The sequence below is a fragment of the Tenebrio molitor genome, chromosome 2 (assembly GCF_963966145.1).
Source record: "Tenebrio molitor chromosome 2, icTenMoli1.1, whole genome shotgun sequence".
Classification (NCBI taxonomy): Eukaryota; Metazoa; Arthropoda; class Insecta; order Coleoptera; family Tenebrionidae; genus Tenebrio; species Tenebrio molitor.
The window spans coordinates 20927986-20954269 of record NC_091047.1 but is presented as its reverse complement, the minus strand read 5'-3'; the positions used below and the strand labels follow the sequence as shown (position 1 = coordinate 20954269).

The 26284-nt window shown below is 32.5% G+C and overlaps 1 protein-coding gene across 3 annotated transcripts in view; it reads right to left on the bottom strand.

Annotated features, from left to right (window-relative positions):
* AkhR (Adipokinetic hormone receptor) overlaps positions 1-26284 on the bottom strand; it is an 88655-nt gene that overhangs the window by 37492 nt on the left and 24879 nt on the right. The window lies entirely within an intron of this gene.

Genomic DNA, 26284 nt, shown 5'->3' with positions numbered 1-26284 from the left:
ATTCACATTTGTTTTAGACCAGAGTAGGCTATGGAAATTTGGCGAGTTGTATGGTAAGACTGTGGCTGAATGACAATATACATCATGTATAATATTTGAGGTTACACTTTCTTGTCAAAATTCATGACCATGTAGCCAAGCATTATCATTTTCCAATTAACTACATAGTTTCGAGGACTCAATAATATGTGTATTTAGTGATAAATGTAAATATTGCACAAATTTAAAACTAATTTACCTTAATACTTAATAATAATGTCAAATTTGACACTGGCAGTTCGAACAATTTTGATTTTGTTATTTTGACATAGCCCCGATACCAACATTTAAAAAAATTAAAATAGCCTACTCTGGTCTAAAACAAAAATGAATGTATTATATCTTTGTCCTACACATTAATTACTAATATGCGTCATCTTTCTCAAACTTGCAATTTTGGCCGTTACCATGACAATACAAGTTGCAACTCAACTTGAAATCGGCCTCTTAGTCGCATATGCCTACTGCGATTTTTTAAATATAACAAACTAAAAATGTCAAAAACTCATTTTTTTCAAATGGCACCCTGCATTGCACTAGTCGAAAGCTTTTTTGACAAGCTTTCCAACTGTATAGGATTTGTATAGCCGAATGTGAAAATCTAGGGTGCTATCTTAAAACCACTAAAAATCACTAAAATAATTAAATGTTGAATTGTTAAACACTGTTTTGTTGGTTGATTCATCTTTATGGAGTGACCATATTGTGTGATTATCTTTTGTTAGGCCTACTAGATTTTTGTATTGTCTTTTTAACGGAAAAATTGCACCAAATTTAGCGGCTTTAGGATAGCACCCTAGATTTTCAGATTCGACTATACAAACCTTATATTGTTCACAAGCTTGTCAAAAAAGCTTTCGACCAGTGCAATAATAAATACGGTGTGCCACTTGAAAAAAATGAGTTTTTGACATTTTTAGTTCGTTATGTTTAAAAAATCGCAGTAGGCATATGCGACTGAGCAGGTTGTTGAGTAAACACTCAGCAGATGCAGCAAACATTCAGAAATCAAACAGCGTCAATCATTTTAATTTATGTGCAACGATTTGGAAGGTACGAATTTTCGAAGGGACCCCTGCAATTCGAAATTCTGGTAAAAAAAGCGCCACCGATTAAAAACGATGGCAGATAAGTAAAAACGACCTGTACAAATTTGATTCATAATTTAGCATAGAGTTCAAAAATAAAATCAAACCGGGTAGTTTCCATTTAAAAAAACATAACTTTAGTGTTTTTATAATATTGGGACACTTTGTATATATACCGCAATATTTTCCGAATATGCAGTATAAGCGTAGCTATCATCTAGAATAAAGAAAAAGTTGATATCTTTAATAACAAACAAGTTATGGATCTTTTTCGCAACTCTGGGACACCTGTATGTATATTTTTATATTCTTAGCATTAATTCAAGCGATTATATGGATGCTGCGGTAAATAAATTGCCTGGACTAAACTATCTCGAATTTAAAACAAACATTTTAAATTATATTCTATGATAATTAACTTTGTAGTGATTCTTTAAGCAACACAATGCCCGATAGCAAAAGAAAAATTATTTTCAACTCACACCGGAATTGGGTGTCGGAGGTTTTTAATTATCGAAGTACCATCATGAAATTATTAACAAACAGATGATTTATAAAAGTAGACAAAAAATATGATCACAATGGTTACCACTGCGTACACCGTTCATATTTTTTTCAACAAGTATTCATTAACGCTTATTATTCTTTTATATTTTGCTCTTTAATAATATATTGTCGAGAAACATTCAAAACTCATCACACTAATTATTTCTGCTTACAGTTATTTTTTACTTTGAAAGTTTAGAGCCTGTGTAATCATAAGACATCTCTTTCTTTGTCCTGGGTAGATTATTTTTGCGTAATTTGTAACCGGAGCAAAGTAACGCTGGGACAACCTTCAAAATCCAGGACTGTCCCGGCTAATCCTGAACATGTGGTCACCCTGCTTATAACGCTTCTAACTAAATATTTTTCAGAAGTTTAAGCTACATAAACACACAAAATCCTTACTTAAATGTTGTAAATTACAGCATGAGACAATTTCGACAGATTATGAAAACTGGCTGGAAGTGTTAAAAGCTATAATATTTCTGCTAACATGTTAACAGCAATATTTAATTTTGTCAAATATGTATTAACATATTTCAAACAATTTTACATTATATTTCGATGAAGTTTTTGTTAGTAGTTAGAGTATTTCTTTAGCTTTCTTCTAATATAGAAATTATTATCCATCTTGAGAAGAAGCTGAATAGTTACGAAATAGATCAAGCAACTTGCAGACTTTTTGTAGTAATCACTCGGAGTATTGGCTTAGCAACAGCATATTAGCAAACCAAGTTGAGAGATTGGAATGTTGCTTTAGAGAATCTTTCCAATAGAATGACAAATCGAGGAAGGATGTGAAAAAAAACACACCAAACATGTACGAAAACGCTGACAACCCAAGGAATTCAGGTTTCATTGCACACAATATTATTCCACGAGCGTGTAATCATAGCTATTTCTCATGACAACGAAATATGTAATCATCCATTACACTCGTAGAAAACCTTTTATTTCTACGGCGAACAAAATTCCAGATTTTCGTAATGATAGTTCATTTATTACTTCAATTTAGCGAAAAACTTACAACAATTTGCGAATTATTACATTTCAAAATATGTAATCACCCCATATGAAAATTGCGCTGTATTATAGCTTCATAGACTGCGGTGATTGCGATGATTCGTAAATACAATTTGCGTAATGAGTCATTACTCAAGACCATAGATAATGAATAACATTAATTAACACTAAACTCACATACCCAAATTAGTTACATATTTACTTTATAGTGAACTTATTAATAATAAGTTGCTAAATATATTATTATATATCGGGCGTTCAAATGAAATCCTGGGCTGAGTAGGCGTTGGAAGAATTAAACCGTTTAGAACAGTGTAAAGTTTGAATTTCCCGCCGTTTGACACGAATGACATTTGTTTATGTTTAATGGGGACATAACTGAACATGTTTGTTTTCAGCAAAGGGTGCCCTTAGATATTTGCTTCGAGAATAGGAATCGTTACGTTATTCTATTTTTGATGTAAAATATTGCAAAGAAAGAAAAAAAGAAAAATTTTTAGGCTCTAAATTTTAGGTTAGCTGTCAACATGCTCCAATTAATCTACGCTTTAAAAAAACACAACAACGCCTTCCCAGCCCAGGATTTCATTTGAACGCACGATAGCTTTTATGTAATATACAAGAGAGTAACGAAAATTGTTAACTCTTTTGTCCAACGATTTAGCGATTTCGTCGTTATTGTATTATCCTGACAAATCCGAACACAATAAAACGTCTAAAAAGCTTTAAATCCTGTATTTGATGTTTTATTTCTCAGTTGTACAGAAACAGATATTACTCAAACCTGTAACCCACGGTGACCTCACCAACAACATTAAATCGTATCTTATTTTGTTATTTACGCTACAGTTTCACCGAAATATGAGTAACAAACAACATCATTATAGACACATGATTTATAACATATGGAGGAAAAACATGTACCTCTTTATAAATATCTGTTACGACAATAATAAAATGTACCTAAACCCAGTAGGCGGAATATTACGATTCAAGAATTTTTCCAACTTGTTAATCCTTAATTTTCCTACCCATCTACTCTGCTAACTGCCACTGCTTTTGAACGAACAGTTTCACATCTTTACGGAGGGCAATATTGCGGTTCAGTTCCGTTTCAGCCTTCATTCGGTTTGGTTTTATGCTTCTAAAGACAAAGTTTTCCGCATAACTAACTAGTAACTAGTGGAAAGTGCCACGAGAAATGCTGGTGGTAGATTAGGACACCCAATACTTGTTTGCTGTTAGTTCAAATTACATTTATTAGTTAGATCAAAGCTGGTAGTAGCTAGTTGTATTTATTTTTTAATTGTAGGTACATTAATAAAAACAATGTTGCAAAAAACTTGCATTTTTAATTCATTACTTTTTAATGCATTAATTACTCTTTGTAAAATTAAACTGTATCATTACATCTTCTAATGCCAATTAGGCGTAACCCAGAATACCCTGTGGGTCTAATTGCCATTGTTCTACAACAGAATAACGACCTTTAGCATACGTTTGAATGTGATGGAATTATACTGAGATGACCGAGATCGACTTATACGAAAAGGGGTATTTCCGACCATCAATCAGATTTTTATGATATAACGAAGTAATCGTTGAACTTGTGAGTAGAAAGTTGAGAATCTGTCCAAGCATTATTAAGGCTAAAGAAAAATAATTTGTCGAGAAAAAAATGGACATGTCAGAATCTCAATTCGTTTTCATTAGATTGTTTTGATTAATGGCTAGTAGTGTACCTCTTTAAATTGGTAATAATAATAATAATTCTTGCAATTTTGAATTATTAATTTAAGTAGCTATTTTGAAAAACGAAATTTTTTTTTACTTTTTCTTTTGCTAGAGAAAAAGTTTTATTTTAGACGGTAGACAACAATATTCATTTGTTTTACCTAGGGCATTTCTAATAAAATCACAAATACGAAATGCGAATACAGGGTGGTCCCGATATAACCTGCCAGAAGAAATCCAGCAATAGGTGACGATGAGTAGAACTTATACACAAAAAAAGTTTCTAATAAAAGTCTTTTCGTTTTCGAGATAAAAATAATTGAAAATTTGGTCAAAATTTGCTGTACGCTAATGAGTTAATCGGTTTTAAAAAGGTAATTCTGGTTACTTGGCTGCGATTTCTTTAGCAACGGTACCTGCAACACCTATGACATTTGTCAAGTTTAATTTTAAATTTGCGAATCCTTCAAAAAGTTATGAAATTCACGAAACAAGATTACGCCGATTTTCATTTACTCTATGGCGAAACACGTGGTAATTCAAGACCGGCAAGGCTACCATACGGCAAGCGTTTTCCTGAAGGAGTCCTTCCGTCTCGTTGTACTTTTGTGGAGCTACATCTGCATTTATGTGAGGTTGGTTCTGACTGATTCCAATACGATGGCGTCCCCGATCCTCCATTTAACCCCTCTGGATTTTAATTTTTGGGGCCACACGAAAGATTTGGTATACGAAGTTGAAATAAATACAAAAAGCCAACTCCAGAAACGCGTAACAGTCGCCGCGAACCAGATTCGTAAAAACCCAGAAATGCTGAATTCTGTTTATGAAAATTGGTACCAGCGTACTCAAATGTGCTTAAATGCCAACGGAAGGCACACAGAACATTTATTATAAAATAATGTTTCTAGTCTAGTTTACCTTTCATTAGTTAGTAGATATTCTCAGTTAGATGTGAAAGTACGAATATGCAAAGTCTAAATAAATTTATTCGATACATTATTTTGGTTATTTAACCACAATTAAGACGATACTCTTATTACACAGTTCTTCCACAATTTTGCACACACACTACCTCTACATTTATTTACACATTGAGGAACACCACTTTATTTATTACTCAATCATCTCAGTCTACAAAATCAGCTTTTGTACCTAAATAAGCTGGTGAATTAACGCACGCAGTGTACAGCGTTTTCAATAAATGTCATTAATTTGATTTAGTTTGTCAGATTTGAGATTTGTCATAAACGATACAGGTTGCTTAGATACTGTCATCCTTACAAACACCAACAATTAATTCCTGAGTAGGTACGTATTTTTGTGGTCAGCAGCGTCGAATGGGTGTGGATAGGGGTTAATTTATCCCCATTATTTTGGACCTAACGAAGGGGGTTTTTTTGGACTTGTTAGATCTTTCTAATGACCCAGAATTTTTTTGGCAGGTTATATCGGGACCACCCTGTATAATCAAGTGAAGATACAGTTTGTTTCTCTATTACATTTCTCTTACAGTAAATTTCATCATCCAGTATATGTATATACTGGATCAATATAAATAACTGACAATAAATCGGCAAAGAAAATTGTTGAATTGTTTCAGAAATTCAGTGATTCCAATTTCTACAAAATTATCAAATGGCTCGTCCTAGAACATGTTCTTTGCAACCATACCTTATTTTAATTAAATGTCTCTTCTAGTTCGCTTCGTAGCTCACCAAGAAATATGTTGATTAAACTTGTTTGAAGAATCAAATAATGACAGCACATTTCCTAATAATAATGCAAAAGTGCGTGCATTGAAGTTCCCGATAACTCATTAAATTATTGACGACACTTAAGATTTAATCATTGCTTTGAAGAGGTTGTGTTGAATCTTGGACGACAAAAGCATGATTTTAGAGAAATTCATTTTCTAAATGTGGCAATTTAATTTTTTCCATGTAAGCTATAAGGTAGGAATTTTGTAATTTTGTAATTAGTTTTGAACTACATAATTATTATTAGGTTCGCATTACCAAATTTTGTAAGTCATGTACATTCAATATGTTTTTTTATTCCTCTCTTATTAATGATAATAATTTAAATTAATTAATATCGTTATATGATATTCGTATCATAACTTCATAAAACGATACTCGATTATTATTATATTATCCCCTCTCGTATCATAAAATGGCACGTTACAAATAACTATTTTTTTTGCAACTTGAAGATATTAATGTCAAGACAAATACATAATCTAAAGAAATACAAATGCAAAATAGAATTTGAAAAATGAAATTAAAACTTGGTTTAAGCCCACGCTCTCAAAGAATGTCAAACATGATTTTAATGATATCAAGATCATTTTTGTCTCCATCTGATCAATGATTTCTAGTATTCTCGATACTTCCTTTCAGCAGATATCAAGGCTTAGGTGTAATCCTTGCTGGGTACAACGATTTTGTTTCACACCACTTTAGGAGGTCTTCTTTCAAAAATATGAATTTACCTTAAACAGCTAGGTAAGATAACATGTAATTTGCCTTGTTATACAAATTGTAACTTGTTAAAAAAATTAATCATATACATAATGATGTTCTCTCTGATTATTATTAGTGATTATCGATAATGAAAGTAAAAAATTTTTTCTTACATCCTTATTTCCTGTAATTTTGCTTTATGTCATTGTAGGCTAATTTTCATGAAAATGCCATAAAGTGATTAAACCCAATAAGAATTCGAAAATACATAGAAGTTAAACAATAGTAGGGTCATCGAGGTCATCGAGAAATGACAACGGTAATGTGCGTTACTGCAACTGTCGAATATCGTACAAATGCATTAACATTAAATGTATTAAATAATAATAGATTTTCGTATTCAGAATTTATTTCTACGAGTTTTAAATATTTTAAATGGTTTACCAGAATATATCTGGTCCATATCAAAATGTCGATAATTTTATTGAGTGTGCATTCGACAAGTGACACTCCATCAAATGGAAAAATCAGCTGACCTATGAAATAGCAATATAGCCAAATTCACCAATAAAAATACACTTCCGGTTATTCTTGAATTGAGGAATCGAGTCAACAACACAGATTTTTTTGTGTAAATTCTTGAAAGTCTAGACTGCCATATCAAAGAGTAGCGATTTTAATCACAAAGAATTGTAGAAAAACAAGTTGTTCAACACGTCTAAAAATTTCTTATCAAAGTCGCCTTTCAATTCAAAACGTAAACCTTGCCAATATAAGTTACGACGTACTCTTGCGAATATAAAATGTGACTTTGATGAGAATTTTTTTTAGACATACGTTATTTATGCGCTTTCATTTCGTGCAGAGTAGAATCAACGGGGCAGCGTTTTTATCAAAACCATTTATAACGAACAACAAATTCGCACAGACTGCGTTCAAGCAGGCTGTTTTTATTATATACGTTATGATTTTATAAAGTTGAGATCCAATCATTTTGCAAAACTCGTTCAGAGCAGGTGCCTCTTATTATCTGAACTGCACTCTACGCAAACTTTTCGGTAATAGGTGAAATGCTGCTTCTGGACCGAGCAATTAGGATATTTTAATAGAAGTTTTCAATCGCTCGTTTCTATTCCTAACAAATTATCAACCACTCAGAATTGGAATTATTTGCTTAAAATATTTAATAAATGAATAGCTAATAATAGCAATTTAATTCTGGATCAGAGGAAAAAAAAGTTGTCAGGAAACACGTTATCTAAAACTTGTAAACAAGTTCAAAAAAACTTTCAGATAATTAGGGAAACTTTTAATGATTTCAATTATTGTGCAATTTTCAATTTCATTTCTAGCACAGTAACAATCGGAAGGTATTTTCAAGAAAAAAACTGGTCAAACCAGTAAATATCACATCAAAAACATTTTAAAGTATGCAAAAAACCAAATTTCGCATTCAAAAAAGCATGTTATATGTATGTACGAGTATGTCCAAAACAAATCAAGTAACATTGACTATTCACCTCAACTTTTATTAATTAATTATTAGTAAAATTTATTATACATTTTGTCCGTTGAATAGTCCCTCGAATACCAATCTTCGCCAAAGTTAAGTAGACTATTTTTGTGGTGTTCTCACTCATGTCCCCCACGCTTGAGAATACCACTCGTGCTGCGCACTCGTGGTATTCAAATTCAAGCGTGGGTAACATTCGTAACAGCACCACAAAAATAATCGACATAACTTTGCTTACTCGTGGTATTATAAGTGAATATCATATTCTACTTATAATAATACAAATTTGCTTTGTGCTGAAGACATCGGTAAATGAGTGATCTACGTAAATTGACAATTTCTGTAATAACAGGAATTTTTGTACAAATGGAAACATATTTTCTTTCTCGTTTAACAACTCATTGAAGCAATCTCCCAAAGACTTTCAATATTTTGATTTAAGCATTTGAAGATTAAATCATTATTAACGAATCTGTCAATTGTCATTTGTCCTTTACAACTAAAGATGCTCCCAAATTTCCCTACGATGAATAAATATAAATCTTTTTCTAACAAATATGAATTGTGGTTCGGTTGTTCCCAAACAAATAACAATTAGTCTTAACTATTGTATTATATTAGCATTCTGTTTAACTAGAAGCTTAACTATAACGACGTTAAGTTCAAGTTATTGTTGACACATTAGTTATTCGGCTTAATTTAAACGACAATATGATCTCCATGGATTTGCAGATCTAATGCGCTTCATTATGTTGAATGTATCTAAAGGAATTAATGGTGCAAAGCATGAGTTTAGTTTCAGATTGTTAGTTACTTACAAAAACAAAAACATTGTCAGACCTTTATAATAAAACTAAATATTTGAAAGTTTATAAATTGAAACCTGTTGTTACAGACATCTCTATTGGTGACAACTTGTCTTACTGACTTTCGAATTTGCTATATAGGAAATGCAAGTAAATATATAAAAATAATCTCATTCAAACTGTAATTCAAGGGTTCTACACGCAAATCCAAGGAAACTAATTGTCGTAAACATCCTGATGAGATTAAGATTGAATCTGTTTTGTTACACATCTCGTCAACACTCTTACAAGCAGCTTTATCACAATCCGCAGGAAATGATGAAGGAATTTAACAAGATTGTTTGTACGATTTCTGTGCAAAATATTTTCATTTTCTGTTACGAGAGATATTTTTAGCTGGCGAGCCTAAATTGTCACCAATTAGTTGGTATTCACTCAATAAATCGATCTGTTATCCGTTAAATTATTACTGCTCTTAGGAAGACCTAACTTTAATAGTTCTTTGCGCAACAAGTGGGATATAGACATTATTATCACACGCATGTGAAGTCTGCATAACAAGGGATTTGTCGACTTTTAATTACATAAATACGATTCCAATATAGCAGAAAATTCCATCATTGATTAGAATCGATGTATGATACCGAAGAGCCGAACAAGACATTTCTTCTATTCAGTTTCCTTAATTTTCTGTATAGCTTTTACAATGAATAATTATAAGAATTTGAGATTACTTCAAATATCTTCTTATGTATCATTTTCTGAATCTGAACATGCTTACGCTGTCTGCTATGGAATTAGGCTGGCATAAAGCTGGCTGGCATAAAAATAATTTCTTGTACCCACAGGTAAAAAAACTAAAGATATAATCGTATACGCAAACAACTTTAGTGGCTTTTCATTTTTGTTTCTTTTTATTTAAGACCAGAATTTTCCACTAAAATCTAAACAAGTTAAAGTTCGTTATTTCGGGTTTGCTCGCTGTAAGTAGGTACTTTCTCAAGTTCAAATCTCTAACTTTTATTACTACTTCCAACAGTCATTTCGTTACTATTTATCCTTTAAAGTACATAGGTAACATCCGCTTGTTAGAACTTCACGACAACAATTTTATTAGAGTATAACAAGTTGGTTGAGATGAATTTCGGAATATCAACTGATCACTCCGAAATTATTAACGAGCAGGAGATTCATTACGTTAAGCAGGGCTTTATATTAATCCCTTGATGTATACCCAGATACTTTACGTCCGTCGTTTAAATCGTGTTTTTTCACAGGATCTCTTTGCAAAATCCCTTTTCGTTACGTCACGAGCAGGACATTATGCCGTTACAAAACGCTACTGTTAGTTTACCGACTATTAAAATTATTTTTAATAACACATTTATTCATTTCATAAAACCGAGTCTAAAAATGAAATCTTTTACATCGCACATTTTTCCAGAATGTTACGGTTTTTAGTTTTCAGTAGAAAAATTAATTGACTGTGTGGCTTTAATATTGAAATGTGAACCAGTAGAAATATATTGAAAAATATTCCTTGCATTTTATAAAATTTGCGAATGCTACAATAACTACTAGAAGTATTGGTAGCTCGGTGGTCGCATGGCTGTCGGAGACAGTGCTCCGAGGTCGCGGTCCCGGCGCTAGTGGGTTCGAATCTCACCGAAGGGGGAGGATTTTTTCGAAGGAAGGAACCTCCGCCGGGCCATGGATGTGTGTGTATGTCTACCAGGGGCTGACGGTAGGGTGGTGGAAGGAAGAGCGACACTCTTCCGACACCACCGCGAGGTCAGCGGGGTTCGAATCCCAGGCCGGATGGGCCTCCCATGGATGTTGTGTGTTGTTGTATTCGTGTTGTGTCGTCCAGAAGAAGGAGAAGAGAGAGGGTGGGCGTGGGTAGCGGGGGAAAGTTCCCCGGAGCCCCGCCGCACCACATAAAGGAAAAATGAGAAAAACAAGCCGACCGCAAAAGGTACCTGATAGGCCAAGTGGTGAAAGGGGAAAGGCTATAAAAAAAAACTACTAGAAGTATGATTTCTTACAAAAAAAAACTCTTACTCATTTTGATAACTAGTCTACTACCATCTTTTACTTTTTAGAAAAAAATCCATTTAAATCTTGATTAAACGTTCACAGAATTAAAGCATCGATCTGTTATAAAGCGCTTACCGACCTTGCAACGTAATATACATACTATATTTTAAGTATGTATCGAAGAATGTTTAATTAGTTGGATTATCCTCATGAAAATGGTGTAAAATATTATCTACAAATTGCTTGTTTTTCTGACTCTGGTTCACAATCTGTGAATAATAACAGATTACTCGGTAGATTTCACATTGCTGCACTATCTAACAAAGCAATCTCATAATTACATTATTCAGGTAGCTGTTGATATGTGTATTTCTTATCGCTACCATTTAAACACTTTTTATTACAATTGCAACAACATGGAGGTATTAATTTTCGTTGGTAGGTTGCTGGAGAGCTTTTATTGAAATTTGACAAAACTTCACCACATTTCATAACGAGACGGCACATTATTCAAAAACTAGATGCCGTTGAGCGTCATCTTACAGCTAAACAAATTAAAGAAACTTCCATCCGCTTACTAAATTAATTAAACTTGATAGTATCGCCTAACTAATTTCAAACAATTTGCACTTTTCACCAATTTTGTCGTTCTAAATTTAATTGAAATCATAATTTAAGAGGCCACAGTATTTGATACGAGTTTCCTGCTAATTAGTTCCTTTCTTTATCTTCTAATTTTCGCGTTCATAGTTCACACAGGTATTCGGGAGCAAATATAAATCTTAAAATTTTCATTCGATTCTAAATTCACTTTTTTCGCAGTGACAACATCAATCTCTATAATTGAACTGAAAACAGATCATCACTCAACGTCATGTGAACTATTCTATTGCGATCTTCGCATTTCTTTAAGGAAGGGATGAATTATGAAAATATGTGTGGGGCTTTAAAAATAAAACGTCAGATTCAGATGATTGCGAATGAAAATCGAAATCGATTCTCTCTGCTCTTGAAAGCCATAGCTCCTACATATCGGATAGAGAAAAACTTTCAAACCGTCGTTGTTTTCACCTTATTTGATATCCGACTGTCCCAACAATTTTAAATTAGATCAATAAGTCTGACGTTTCCTAGACATATTTTGCAGGAAAATCATGTTATGCAGATCAGTTTTCAATAAAACATCTCCTGTACGAAAATTGGATTATTAGACTTTTTGGCATTTTCGATTTTATCTAATTTAAACCGCACACTTTGTACGTCCAAATTAAATTGTTCTTGTGATTTTCGACAGTTAGTCAATCCCCATTCTCAATTTGGAATTTCAGATTTATAAGATATCTTTAGCATAATGGCTTTGCCGAAATGAGTTCCGTGACATTCGTTACTGCAAAAACTGAAAAAGTTAATCAGAGATCGATCCAATCGGCAGCTATTTCCAGTGACGGTGTAAACATGTTTAAATTGACTTCTTTTCAAACAACCGCACGTAAATGAAACAGTTAATTTAAACATAGAGTAGATAGAAGATTGGTTGCTACAATCCGCTTGTGGAAGCATTTAATGCAACTGCACAAACGAGTTGCAAACCTTTTAATTACACAGTAACATGTACGCGGAAATAAAAAAGGACCAGCTTCCCGCCGCAGACGTGACTGTAAAAAGGGTCCATTGTCGTGTATGTTGTAGAAGAGATTGATGTGTCTGGTGTACAATTTCAACAAGAATTATTCATGACTTTCAGAATGTTAATATGGACGCGACTTCAGATTTATCAACCAGAAAATAAACTCTTCAAGTTTTGTTAAGATGTTTCAAGACCATCTTAAGAAAAAAATGTTTTCTGGTGAGCGAAAATTTACAGCGAAAAATGTACATATTTACAATTTAAAGTTGCTGTAAAAGATCCAGACAACAGTTTAACAAAAACGCAAAGTATTTGGAATGTAGAACCGCTTGAAACATGACACTGTTTATCTTCTGCCCCATTTCGCTAAAATATTGTTCAACTGTTTTTACGTATTTTGAAGTGGTAATGTGGATCTGGTGGTAATCTGATCGTCCCTTTCCCTACGTTGTGATTTTTCCCTTGCAAATCTAAGTTTTGCATGACTGAGCTTGATAAACAGTCTTTAGATGTAGGAAAGTGTTCATGAAACAATTCGTTAAATTGTTTTAAAAGAGCTAGAGCTTTGACGACAGCAAATTTACCGTCTTGTTTGCTTCAAGAGAGATCACGAATTTCGCCTTTGAGACATGCAACTTTGGTATAAAAATAAAACGAAATGAAATTGAGCGAAGTACTTTTATTTGTTTGTGTTACAAAAATGACAATTAGCCTTATTCTTAAAGTCACTCCAAACATCACACTCTAGTGCAACATGTCTAAAAAAAAATTCTCATCAAACGTTTTTGTTGCCAAAAATTTTATATTATTTAACTTGTTTATTTAAACCCTACAGTACTTTATAAATGGATATTTTGAAAGCAGAGAATGGAATTATTATGCCACACCTTGCTTGCATTTCGTATTCGTTTCCTGAGATACTTATATAACGTGGAAAGTCGTATATAACTAAATGTATAAACTTGGCCTGTTCTGCAGCACTCGGCTGGCGCCTCGTGCTTCAAATTTCGGCCTCATACCTGAAAAGTAATTTGACAGTGTATGAAAATAATTATTACAAGATAGTTGCTCGACTTTGAGAAACCAACAGCAAGAAAAAATAGTCAGTATCAGTATTAGATACTGCAATAAAGAAGCGTTTGTCATTACATTACTTTTACGGAAGCTTATCACAGAAAGAGAAATTAATTTTGAAATTTTGTATGAAGCTCATGAAATCGCCTTTGTTTACAGAGTTATTTAAAACAATCCCTACTTTTTTAGTCTGCGTGACGTGAGATATATCTGATTGATGACAACCACTAAATAAAAACGTTTTTGATTAGCTTACCAATCCAATTATTGCCGTTTTATTAAAAAAAAAGATGTTTTACAAAATTTCACATCAAAATAAATGGACAGATTTCAATATTCAATAATGAAAAAGAAACATCAGTGGAAGTATAAACGAATTGTGGAAAAACAAAATAAAACTCCTGATTGAATTGGGAGAGATTTTATTTTTAAATGTATGGAACAGAAAGATAATTTCTGTGTTGTCTTTACTGATAAATATTCATGGAAACCTTTTGCAGAAGACAAAATGAAACTATCCAGTAGTTGCAAACAAAAGTGTAAAAGTTATTTGATTTTATTAAAAGTTACTTCTAATCCAGATAATTACTGTACGCCTAGCAAAATCTTGAAATACATTGCTCGTGATATACTGGGCGTTCAAATGAAATCGTGGGCTGGGAAGACGTTGGAAACCGTCAATCGTTTTGCTTTTTTTAAGTGTAAATTGACAGTTGTAAAATTACAAAAAGTACAAAAAATCTTTCTGTTTTTTTATTTCTTTGCAATATTTTACATTAAAAATAAAATAACTAACGATTCCTATTACCGAAGCAAATATCTAAGGATACCCTTTGCTGAAAAAAAAACATGTTCAATAATGTGCCGATTAAACATAAACAATGTCATTCGTGTTAAACGGCGGGAAATTCAAACTTTACACTGCTCCAAATGGTTTTCTTTTGGTTTTATTCATATCAAGAGGCGTTGAAATATGATTTGCCACTACTACAAAATATTCCACAGTCTATTACAGGCACTTAAACATTTTCTCTTAATCACGGCTTTGTTTTAAATAGACCAGACGTGATCAAATGTGACCGAAACCTCCATCATTCATTTTTAATTAGCCAGCACTATTCTTCCACGTCTATGAGGTCAAACCCTTTCACCTTGTACACTTGCATTTTCAGATACGAAAGAGTCTGTGGTCGAATTTCATCTATGTATAATAAGCACCTCGCTGATCATCACCGCCTCTGCATTATTTTGCAAACTACGCTGTCGAACAGTTGTTCAAAATCTCCATTTGGTTTCCATTCAGCATATTGTCATTGAATAAAGTTGTATGGTTAAAATAATTTATTGTCATAGATTTTCCAATTTGATAAGTATTTCGCTTCATGTTTAAAAAATTATCAATCTTCTAAGTAATTCCATTCATATCTAAATAAAAACAAACGGTAGACGAGGAATGATTATGTATGTATGTATTTTAAAACAAATTTAAGATATGAATTTTGATTCTCCAAAATTATTATGTTAAATATCAAAGAAAGACGGAGATGAAGTAATATTATTTAGGAATTTAAGGTGGAATTTAAATTTTAGGAGAATAATTTAGAGCACTAAGGATATTAATTGTTGTGGAAGAAATAAAATTAGCATAAACGTTAAAAAGATATTCAGACTTTGTCACTTAGGACAAAAATGTATGCCATGAAATAACGAAGGAATCCAGAGTCGGTGAAAAAGTGTAACGAAAACTAGAAATTATTATTTCGTGTTCGTTTCCTGGGGTATATAACCGGGAAAGTGGTATATAACTAAATATATAAACTTTCCCGGTTATATACGTAACTTGACATCTGTCAAAGATGACCTCAAAATGTACAATAAATTAATGTTTTTTAAGACTTTGCCTAAACGAACATGAAAAATGTTATTCAATATTCGTGTGCTGTCCGTTTTCAGGTATTCGGCCTGTTTTGCAGCACTTGTGCTTCAAATTTCGGCCTCATACCTGAAAAGTGATCTGACAGTGCTACTCATATGAAAATAACTAATTATGCTCTCATAAATAATGAAAATTATGTATGATGTCATGTAATCCGCCCATTGGGATAAATCTAAAATTTAAATTGTTTTATGGAGAACTTTCATAAGATGGTGCTTCTGCCGAAGATAAAACCGTAAATATATGATCGATTTTATTGAAAGCGAAAGTTTTTTCAACATAGTCCGGTGTTGGATCGAGATTTATCTCGTCGTAAATGTGGGAAACGGCACACGTTGTGGCGAACAGGTTGGCACATCGTGTCAGCAGTAAGCACTCGAAAAGGAATTCGCACAATTTGCAATTTATCAGTCGATGGTAAATGATTGATGTGACAAACAATCAGGCGCCTTGTTTGTGATAATGGGGGTACGTTGGAAAATTTATTTTCAATTTTTATGGAAATCATTGTTATTGACGCGGTTCTTGCTAAAGCGAGTCGAGATGTATAAATTCTTTCGCAAACATTCATCTTTCTAATGGGAGACGCTTGTTTAATTTATTCCCAAGTATGTACAGATAACCGCGAAAATGCATACAAACACGAATTTGCCCACTAAAAAGTGTGACCGTAAATTGCACCAAATGCTCCGAATACTTTCCAGCAAGAAAATTAGAAGAGTAGTAAAGTGGAAATGGGGCGAAAACAGTAACAAACGTACAAACAAGAAGTAACGAGAAGTAAGAGCTGCTTCAGAGATTTCATTTAAAGGAGATTCTTGTGAACTTGCACCAGGTGCAAAATTATTTTGGCACAAGAAAATATTGATTTGGTCCAGGATATGATTTTCCACGATAACGGGTCACAGAATTTCTTGAAACATTTTTTACAGGAATCACAGCTTTGCTCGACATAACACAAGGGAGGGAGACACAAAGATTCACCACTTATTAAAAAAAAATCGTGCCACAGGAAAACAGCTTTTTAAGATTTGATCCGTCGCGTGCACAAAAGGATTATGCTAAATTAATTTGTAAAGTACACGATTTTGTCAAAGAAAAAGGAAAATTGAAAATGTAGCTATGTTTCACCTGAGCTTTCACGGTTTTAAGCCAATTTCAGGATACTGGAGTAACCCCTTTATTATTCGTCGGATGTTTATTTTCAAAATTAAACAACAACCTGTGTGGTAATCATTTTCCGGGCAATGAAGCAGTGATGACCGAGATAAACAAAAGGATTTTTCTCAAAGCATTAAAACAACATCGAATCCCTACGTTAGTGACTTAAGCAATTTTTCTGGAGTTTTTATCCGTGTCAGAGACATTCTAAAACAATTTTTCTTGGTTGAATGTCTTCATAAAAAATTGTTTTTCTAAATAATTTATAATGGAACAACTAATATTTCAAGCTCATTACAATTACATGTTACAAATACATACAGGCTGTTTGATAAAAAACGCCTCAACCCATAACTTTTTTATTTATTATCCGATTTCAATGAACAAAAAAACCGAAGATATGGTTTTTCATGCGCTACGAAGCAACCATAAAATAAATTTTTTATATAATTGATTCAAAAAATTGAAATTCACGCATAGTTATCTGTGCATGAAGTGGGTCATTTTCTTACGTGTCTTTCTTTTTACATTGTTAGTAAGATCGAAACCATAGAAACCATACAAAACAGTGTGTGAAATGCAATTTCACGCATACGACTATTTCTGTTTTTCATTTCACGCACTGTTTTTATTAGTTACCTAGCAACATGGTCACTGCATTGAAACTTCAGAGTTCCTTCAAAAATTTGAATTTTTAATTTCAATTTTTTGAATCAATTATAGAAAAAATATTGTTTATATTTCGTGCGCGAAGATGTTTTTGTGCATTCAAAGGCTTATACTGCCTCGACCTTCGTCTCGGCGTAAAAGACCTTTTCATGCACAAAAAACACTCTCTTCGCGCACTTAATATAAAAATAACTATTTTTGGCGTTATTTTCAGTAGCTTACGATAGTCAACTTTTTTTTTTTAAATGGACACATGTAGTTTTTTAGGCTCAGTCTGATAAAGTTTTTTTTTCTGAATCTAACGATGTATTAAAAATTACCGTTTGGTTCATAGCTGACTGAAAAAAAAATTTTTAATTGTGGTTCAGTTTATTATGAAATTTTCAAGTGTGCCGTGAAAAACAATTGGAATACAAATAGCAACAAATGTCAAGTGTGAGTTTGAAAATTTTCAGGTGCAATCTTGAAGAGTTTTATTATTATTTTCTTGGAAAACATAAATAATAATTAAAAAAAATATATTTTTTTAATTATTATTATTTTTTCTATTAACTTTTTGTTTTTGACTAATTACGATTTTTATTACACTCGAACATAAAATAATAGTCAAATGACTGCTATCCTGCATGACTGACAATGTTATTTTATACTTAAATAAAAAAAGTTTAAAAAAGCAGATGAAAACTTCTAAGCTGACGTTTAGATGACATTTATCGTACTTTGTATTCCGATTGTTTTTTACGGCACTCTTAAAAAATTTATAATAAGCTGAACCACAAAAAAATGTTTTATTTTTTTTTCAGTTAGCTATGAACCAAATGATAACTTTCAATACATCGTTAGATCCAGAAAAAAAACTTTACCAGACCAAGCCTAAAAAACTACATGTGTCCATTTAAAAAAAAAAGTTGACTATCGTTAGCTATTGAAGATAACTCCAAAAAAAAAACATTTTATGGCTGTTTTGTAGCGCTTGAAAAACCATATCTTTGATTTTTTTGTTCATTGAAATCGGGTAATAAATAACAAAGTTATGGGTTGAGGCGTTTTTCATCAAACAGCCTGTATAATCGTATAAAGTGCTAAGAACATGCTTGAAAATTTAATGAAATAGTAGCAAGATGTAAGTGACCAATACCTAGATCAATTCAATTTGTTTTCTGACAGAGATACGTCAAAAATCTCCTTTGAACTTTATTTATATTTAAGTGCAATAACTGGAAGATCACATCAATCTAGTATATTCCACCTGAGAACTTCCAAATATACAACATATAAAGTTAGGACTGCTTCTAATAAATAAAGATAAGTATCGTATCCCTTGAGCAATCAATATACAGTGTGGAAACTACTTATGGAATAAATTCAGTAATTTCAAAACTAATTACATTTGTTGAGAACGCTGAAACAGGTCAATTTTTATTTCTCATAGTGCTTATTTTAAGTTACTTCACTTGTTCATGACATTATCCATATTTGAGCTATTACGTCATCACCAATTTTTTTAAATAACAACCCCCACTTTTTTGATCAAAATTAAAGTAGAAATAGAGGTTGATTTTTCCCCCAAATTATAGCAGTTACCGTGTTCAATTTTCTTTAATGTTTGCCCTTATGTACTATTACCGCACGGCGTGCTGTAAAGACATATATTATTGCAGCCCGTGCGGTAAAGTCGTCGTTACTTGTCAGAAATGCCTGGGATAAATGCAATATACAGGGTGAGTCGGGAGGAACGACCGAAACTTCATGAGTGTATTTACACCTGAAAATAATGTAAAAAAAGTCATTTGTTCTTATCCGCCAGTCGCCTTAACACAAAATTTACCGCGCTTTTACACCATCTCCTCGTCGAGATAGGGCGAATAGTGCACTCCTCGTGTTACCACCCGAACGGTGAGAGATGCACTTATTTGCTTATTTCAACTCCAAATGTCCAGCTCCAACGGTTTAGGAGCTTTTAGAGCAACTCCGACCGCACGGAGTGAATAACCCCAACGCACCCATATTACCTTATATACTTAATTAACTAGGGCCAAATTTGGAATCCTTTGAAAAGCGGTAAAGTAAAACAATTGGTCCATAATTTTCTACCAACACTGTAAGATTGAAAAGTTCCTCATCCCCTTCACAACAGTCACTTTAATTGCATTAAATAATTATCATTATCGTTTTGGAAAAGCAGAGACAACAAAGGGAAATTCTAATTGCGTCATTTGTATTGGATTGACGTCATTCTCTTTTTGCAAATTTTATTCCTTAAACTGGTGAGAAACTTACGTGAGTCCATAATTATTATTTCCATTATTTTGCTTAATTAATAATTGCCCAAATAAATGAAGCCTCATGAAATAAATCTTTTAAGAACACCTCACCGTCTAATTATTGAATCCCTGTTCCATCAAGTAGGGAGTTTACAATTCAATTACCCATCTGGTTTTAAGAAGTTTAATAAGATATTGGAGGCCGTTTCATTACGTAACTTTGAGAGAATAGCAAACGTTGTTAATAGGTACTTAAACCGTCACGTAGAACTGCAACACTTAACTCCTGGATCTTGTATTAATCCAATAATCTTGCATAATTTATACCGACAGGGTAATGTTCAAATTGGAAAAGTGCGTAAAGGAGATGATTAGTAAGCTCGAGTTAAGCTCCAAGAAACGCTTTTGAGTATTAGCTTAATAAAAAAAAGTGTTCAAAGATTCTTCACGGTTCTTTTTCTACTCTATTTCTGAATCGACGTAATACGTATACATTAGCATTGACAGATTTTAAAATTTAATCATTTATTTGAGGAAAGCGTGGGCATTTATCCTGTGAGCATTCACTTAATACCAGAAATGCTTTTGTCTAAATGTCAATTGATGGCTTCCAATATTCTGAATTATTTGTATCTGTAACTTATTCAATGCCTTTTCTTAGGCTTCAGAGTGAATCAACTACAAGAAATTTATTTCAGACATCATCGAACGCAGGAATGCTATAAATTTTTGTAGAGAATTTCCGGTTGGAACTTGTATGCAGTTTCTTCATCGTGTGCACCAGGAAATTAAGAAAGATGAACGTGAATCCTTGGAATATTTAATATGAAGTCATTAAAAATGAGCAGAAATTTGTTGCCTCAGCATTTATTACATTACACCACATTAATGTTAATTACAAATAGATATTAAATTACATGTTATAGATTTGTATGATGTTTAGATTTTTAAACAATTAATGATCAATCCCTATTCAAAAATTATAAATTATGATAATGTTTTAACATTAAATTGCCAGTCACAACTCACAAGTAACTTTCAACCACAAAATATGAGTTATCGTTGTAGACATATGTATTTTATTGAAAATATAATTCATGTCATCTGATTCCTTTTCAACGATTTCGATTGGCTGAAAAAGGGTCTCTCATAAAATATAAACTCGGGATATGATTAATGATACGACTCGTGAAACCGCAGCAGCACATTGTAGCTCGGTTTCACTGGTAGATATCATCCATGATAATCACACCACCTTAGCTGAGAAATAAGTGAAATTTGGTTGCTGTCTTTCACTGTAATATTTTTGCAAGAAATAAATATTTGTGACGAAAGAAAATATGTAGTTATTTATGTGACAAGAGATGAAAGTGTATCAGACAGAACAAGAACAATTTCTTCTCTAGGGAAGATTATGTAACGAATCGGATAACGCAAAAAGAAATGTCAAAATAATAACATTTTAGTTAATTTATTGAGCAAGTCGAAAACGTTAAAATCATATTCCACATTGAGAAACAAAGCTGGGTATTATTAAGAAAAATATCAGTTTTGATAATGTTAACAATTAGTAATATTAATAAATAAATTGTTTCTAAGATTCAAAAAATCACGACAGGTGTAACAAATTATTACCTAGATAGATAATTTTTCAAAAATACTTCTAGTGAGTTTTCAATATGAATAAAATAAAAATGGATAATTTTAAGAAATTGTACATGTTTATTAAAGTTATAATTTCAAAATTGAAACACAGTATTTGCTGCTTTAGTAAATGTTGCAGGCTTTTCAGCAAAAAAGTCTTCGAGATCCATCTTTCACCATAAAAAAAAATTCAAGATTGCCAAATTTTTTTTAAATTCATCTTTATTTATCTAATAATCTTAAAATTATGTCAATACATCAATAAAAATGTTAAAAGTACCTTTTAAAAATGTTTCGTTTTTAATCTTACATGGTTTATGAAACCAGTCGTAGGTATACAGGGTCTTTCAGAACTGCCGGACCAAAATAATACGGTGAATTCATCATCTTCTGGGAATAATAGGAAAAATGTTCAAAAAGATCTATTTTAAATAGTGATTAGGAAAGAAGCAATTTAAACTGACCAATCCTGTTGTTGATGTTAAGTTACCTATAAATTAGTTTTCCTGCTTTATTTGTAACTATGGACGCATTTCAAATGATGCCTATGCATTGTTGGGTATCCGCATTGTTTGTGCAATGACGGACATTTTCGGGTTATAGTATTTGACATAAAAACTTTTGATCACATAAACGACAGTTTATTTAAGAGAGTAACAAAAACACTAAACATAATACTCCTGAGCAGCAACCAGCAACTGTGGCACTCTCATCACACTGTCCATATAAGACAAGCATATCAAAATATTCTGAAAAAGTAAACATGACGCGTTTTTAATGACTTTTGTAATTGTCAGAAATAATTTATTATGACAGAATATTCAATTATTATGTCTTTGCAACAATCAAATTTGTTTCGATAGTTACTAATATAATTTTTTAAGGTAACTTTATATCTACTCGCGATTGGTCAATTAAAAACGTTCTTATTTTAAAATCCAATGAGGATGGATTTTTTAAAATATTTGTACTGTTATTCCCAGAAGATGATGACTTCACCGTATTATTTTGGTCCGCCAGTTCTGAGAGACCCTGTATACACCTCAAGAAAAATCATGCATTTCGCTCCATAGATGTAAAATATATTATTGTTGATATTCCAAATTACTAAGAATGTTATTTTTAACAAATACAGAAATGTCTACTTTTCGTATGTTAGAAAAGTTTTTTTTTTCTTCTATAGTTAATAACATTCTTATTTCATTGTTTACTTCCGTACCTAGATCAATTGGTACTTTGTGTTTGATGATTGCTTTCAAAATAAAAAAATAAGCATATTATAACAATGCTGGATCTAGATGTGATTTGATTTGGGAAATAAAATGTATACACAGCAGACCAGAATTTTGTTTCTTCAATCCTCTTTTGACTCAAAGAGAATTGGTTACAATATTCAAATTTCCCACAAAAAAAGTTCAATTTCTATTGACCTTCACAAACAAATAAATAAACATTTCATTCCATCTTGTGTGAACAACGAAAATTAAAATGAAACAACGAATTTACAAACAAATTTCAAGTTTCTTACAAAACTGAATTTTTTTATATTCATTGCAAAAACGAATCATACTTGTTGCGAACAAATCATAACATTACATTATTCAACCAGCGTGATGGTTATTACCTACGGAGATGCGGCACGAACCGTTGGCGAGTGCTGTAATCATCCGAGTGTGTAATAACCATTACACGTCAGCTGAATACCGATACTCTCTCGGCAATGTACAAATATCATCATTTTCACAATGAGAGATCATTTATTGTTCTTTTAATTTTTATTATTTTTAAAATCGTACACAGACTCACGAATTATAACATTTCCAACTAATTATAACATGTACATGTACATGTCAATATTGCTTTCCATTATTGCAACTTTATTGCCTATGCGCTGATTTGCAATAGGTAATTTCGCAATTGTCACAAACTCGTGTAAGTAAGGAGTCATTACTCACGGCCGTGGGTAATGAACAGTAATTAATAAGTTTGCCGAAATTTCTTTATACATTTTCGTAAATCGAAAGATATGAGTATGTATAACAAATAATTACATCAACACAAATTTTATATCTGCTCAAATACATATATTCCAGTTTATTTTATGACATTAATATTACGTAATATCAGTGATATGTTGGTCCTAAATGATCTTACGCCCACGTTATGTTTTCAAATAAACGAATAAATAAAAATCATAATAATTGTCGTTTTTATTTATATGGCTCAATACAACAAGCATTGCATTATCAGCTGTACTAATTGCGCTTTTAATACCCATAGGATACTCCAACCGCAAAAACGTATTAGAGAATAATTATTCAGCTTTAGTAACACTTGTGTCAAAATTTCGCAATATCACAATTCAGTATTGTATCATACTGTTTGTCTGAGTTCTTTAATATGAATATCCATGGAGGCAATTTTTTGTAAAATTTAAAGCGTGACAATTTCCTAGATCAATGGTTTTTTTTATAAATGTACAATTTGTAGTACATATAAGAATATTTCAATAAATCAATTTTAAAGTCTAAGTCAAATTAAATTTTCCGTCCGACTTCTATATTCTCAAAGCTCAGTTATTAAAAAAAAAATACATCAAGAAATAACATAACCTTCAGAATCATCTCAAAGTCAAAAAATATTTCAATAAAAACAAACATTTCACTTTGGAATAATGAGCTTTTTGTCCCCCGTGGCGCAAAACTTTTCACGTTTATGTCATATTTTGCATTTTTATTTATCAACGTTTTTTAATAAAACCCAAATTTAAATTTAAGAAAGCTGTGGATAAGTACGTTGACAAAAGCAAATGAAATTCAACCGCTTTAAGAAAGAAATTCCAAGCAAAACATTGCATTAGCGCCCAACTTCATATTCAAATGACAGAGTTAACGTATTAATTAATTTATTCCGAGAGGACTTTGCATCACGTAAAGGTTCTTTTCTTGTTTCTTGTCAACAAACCGTCGCAACAAATATTTAATTTGTAAACCCAAACTTACCGCAAAATATGATCAGGAGTGACACAATTGAAGCAATTGGACAGCATTCAATTAGGTCACATGTGGCACCGACTCGATGTAATGTTATTATCAATCAAGGGACATGGACATCGCGGACAAGATTGAGAATATCATGGAAACGCGCGATTGCAACTGGTGGACGTCGCGACGCTTATCATGAAGCTCGGCCAAGTTGCAAAAGCACCACTGAAAATCAACGGACGCTTGCGCAAACATTGGAAAAAATTGCCGCTTGTCGCTAAAATATTGTACATTTTGCGTGTTTACCAGAGTTTTTGGTCGTCTCATTAAGCAGTAATTACTTGAATTTGACGGTTTGATAACCGACGATTAAAATAATTCGTCTCAGTGCACCCACTCCCTTTTATCTGTTTGGCGATTGGCTGCGATGTGCGAATGTGTCAATAGAGACTGATGAGGTAGTTATTAAAACATTAGGTACTCGTACTCGTATACTTCTCTTTCTAATTTTATCTTTGCCGAACATTTTGCCGTTTATTTTTTGTTTGTTCCCCACCCATTATCTGAAAGATTAGTCCTGTTGGTTGCCAATTTTCTTGTTTTAATACAGATAACTCTGCCTGAAGGATAACGACCTTTAACCTTTCCAAAAATCTATCATCTCCAAATACATGTTTCATGTTTTATATAAATTTTATTTACTTTCACTAACAAGCACACAAATGTTCGTTCTATCAAGGAGACTCCCTTTTGCTTAATTGGCTGTCGAACATACATAACTACTTGGAAAATGTTCTTATTGTCAAAGCCAAGACATTCTAAATTTGTTAAAAAGCTGCATATCAAATTATGATTCGTCCCGGTTATTCCATTGAGAACTAATTGATAAGGATGCTTTTTGAAACTGTAAACAATAGATTCCATGACAACGACCCAATAAAATCCAATCAGTGTTGGTGAAATAAATACTCTCTCTACAAGCTTCAAAGGTATACCGCAAAAATGCTGTCTCTCGTAGTACATACTGGATAAATCTAAAAATAAGTTGAAAAGTGCCAATTATAATATTATTCTTCTACAGCTGCTTTTGAAAATTCTGCTATGGACTCTAGTGTTAATCACAGATCTTCACTTGGTGGTATGACTGAAGACGCAGAAGCTACTTTACTATGAAATTACAATCGGAAAGAAAACTTTTAATAAAGCGCGCTGTGACTTTGACAATATGTAAATATGTCCGAGTGCGCTCACGGGCCTTCTCACAGCTTACCCAGTCAGTCTCGATAAGTTTACGTTTACGAGGATTTAGAATCTCTAAAAACCTTACTAAAACGCGATCGAAAATCATATCTAGTTTATGCAACACAAAATTGTTGTTGTCATTTCTATCAGTGATAAAAAATTATTTCACATTTGATAGGCAGTCAAGAGTCAGACCTAGGAAGTATAGCAAGAATAAAAATTAAAAATAAATGCTTTCACGAATGGTGTCAGAAAACGATATGCTTTCTGGTGTGAACATGTCTGAGAATGGAAGATAAAATTTCAACACTTCACTTGTCTTGAGACAAGCTCTGTCAGGAGAATACGGTAACTCAACGCATCCACCACATCAAAGGCGAAACTCACTCTCTTCGCTGTCCAGAGGATTAAATATTTAAGTCGTTTAGAGTA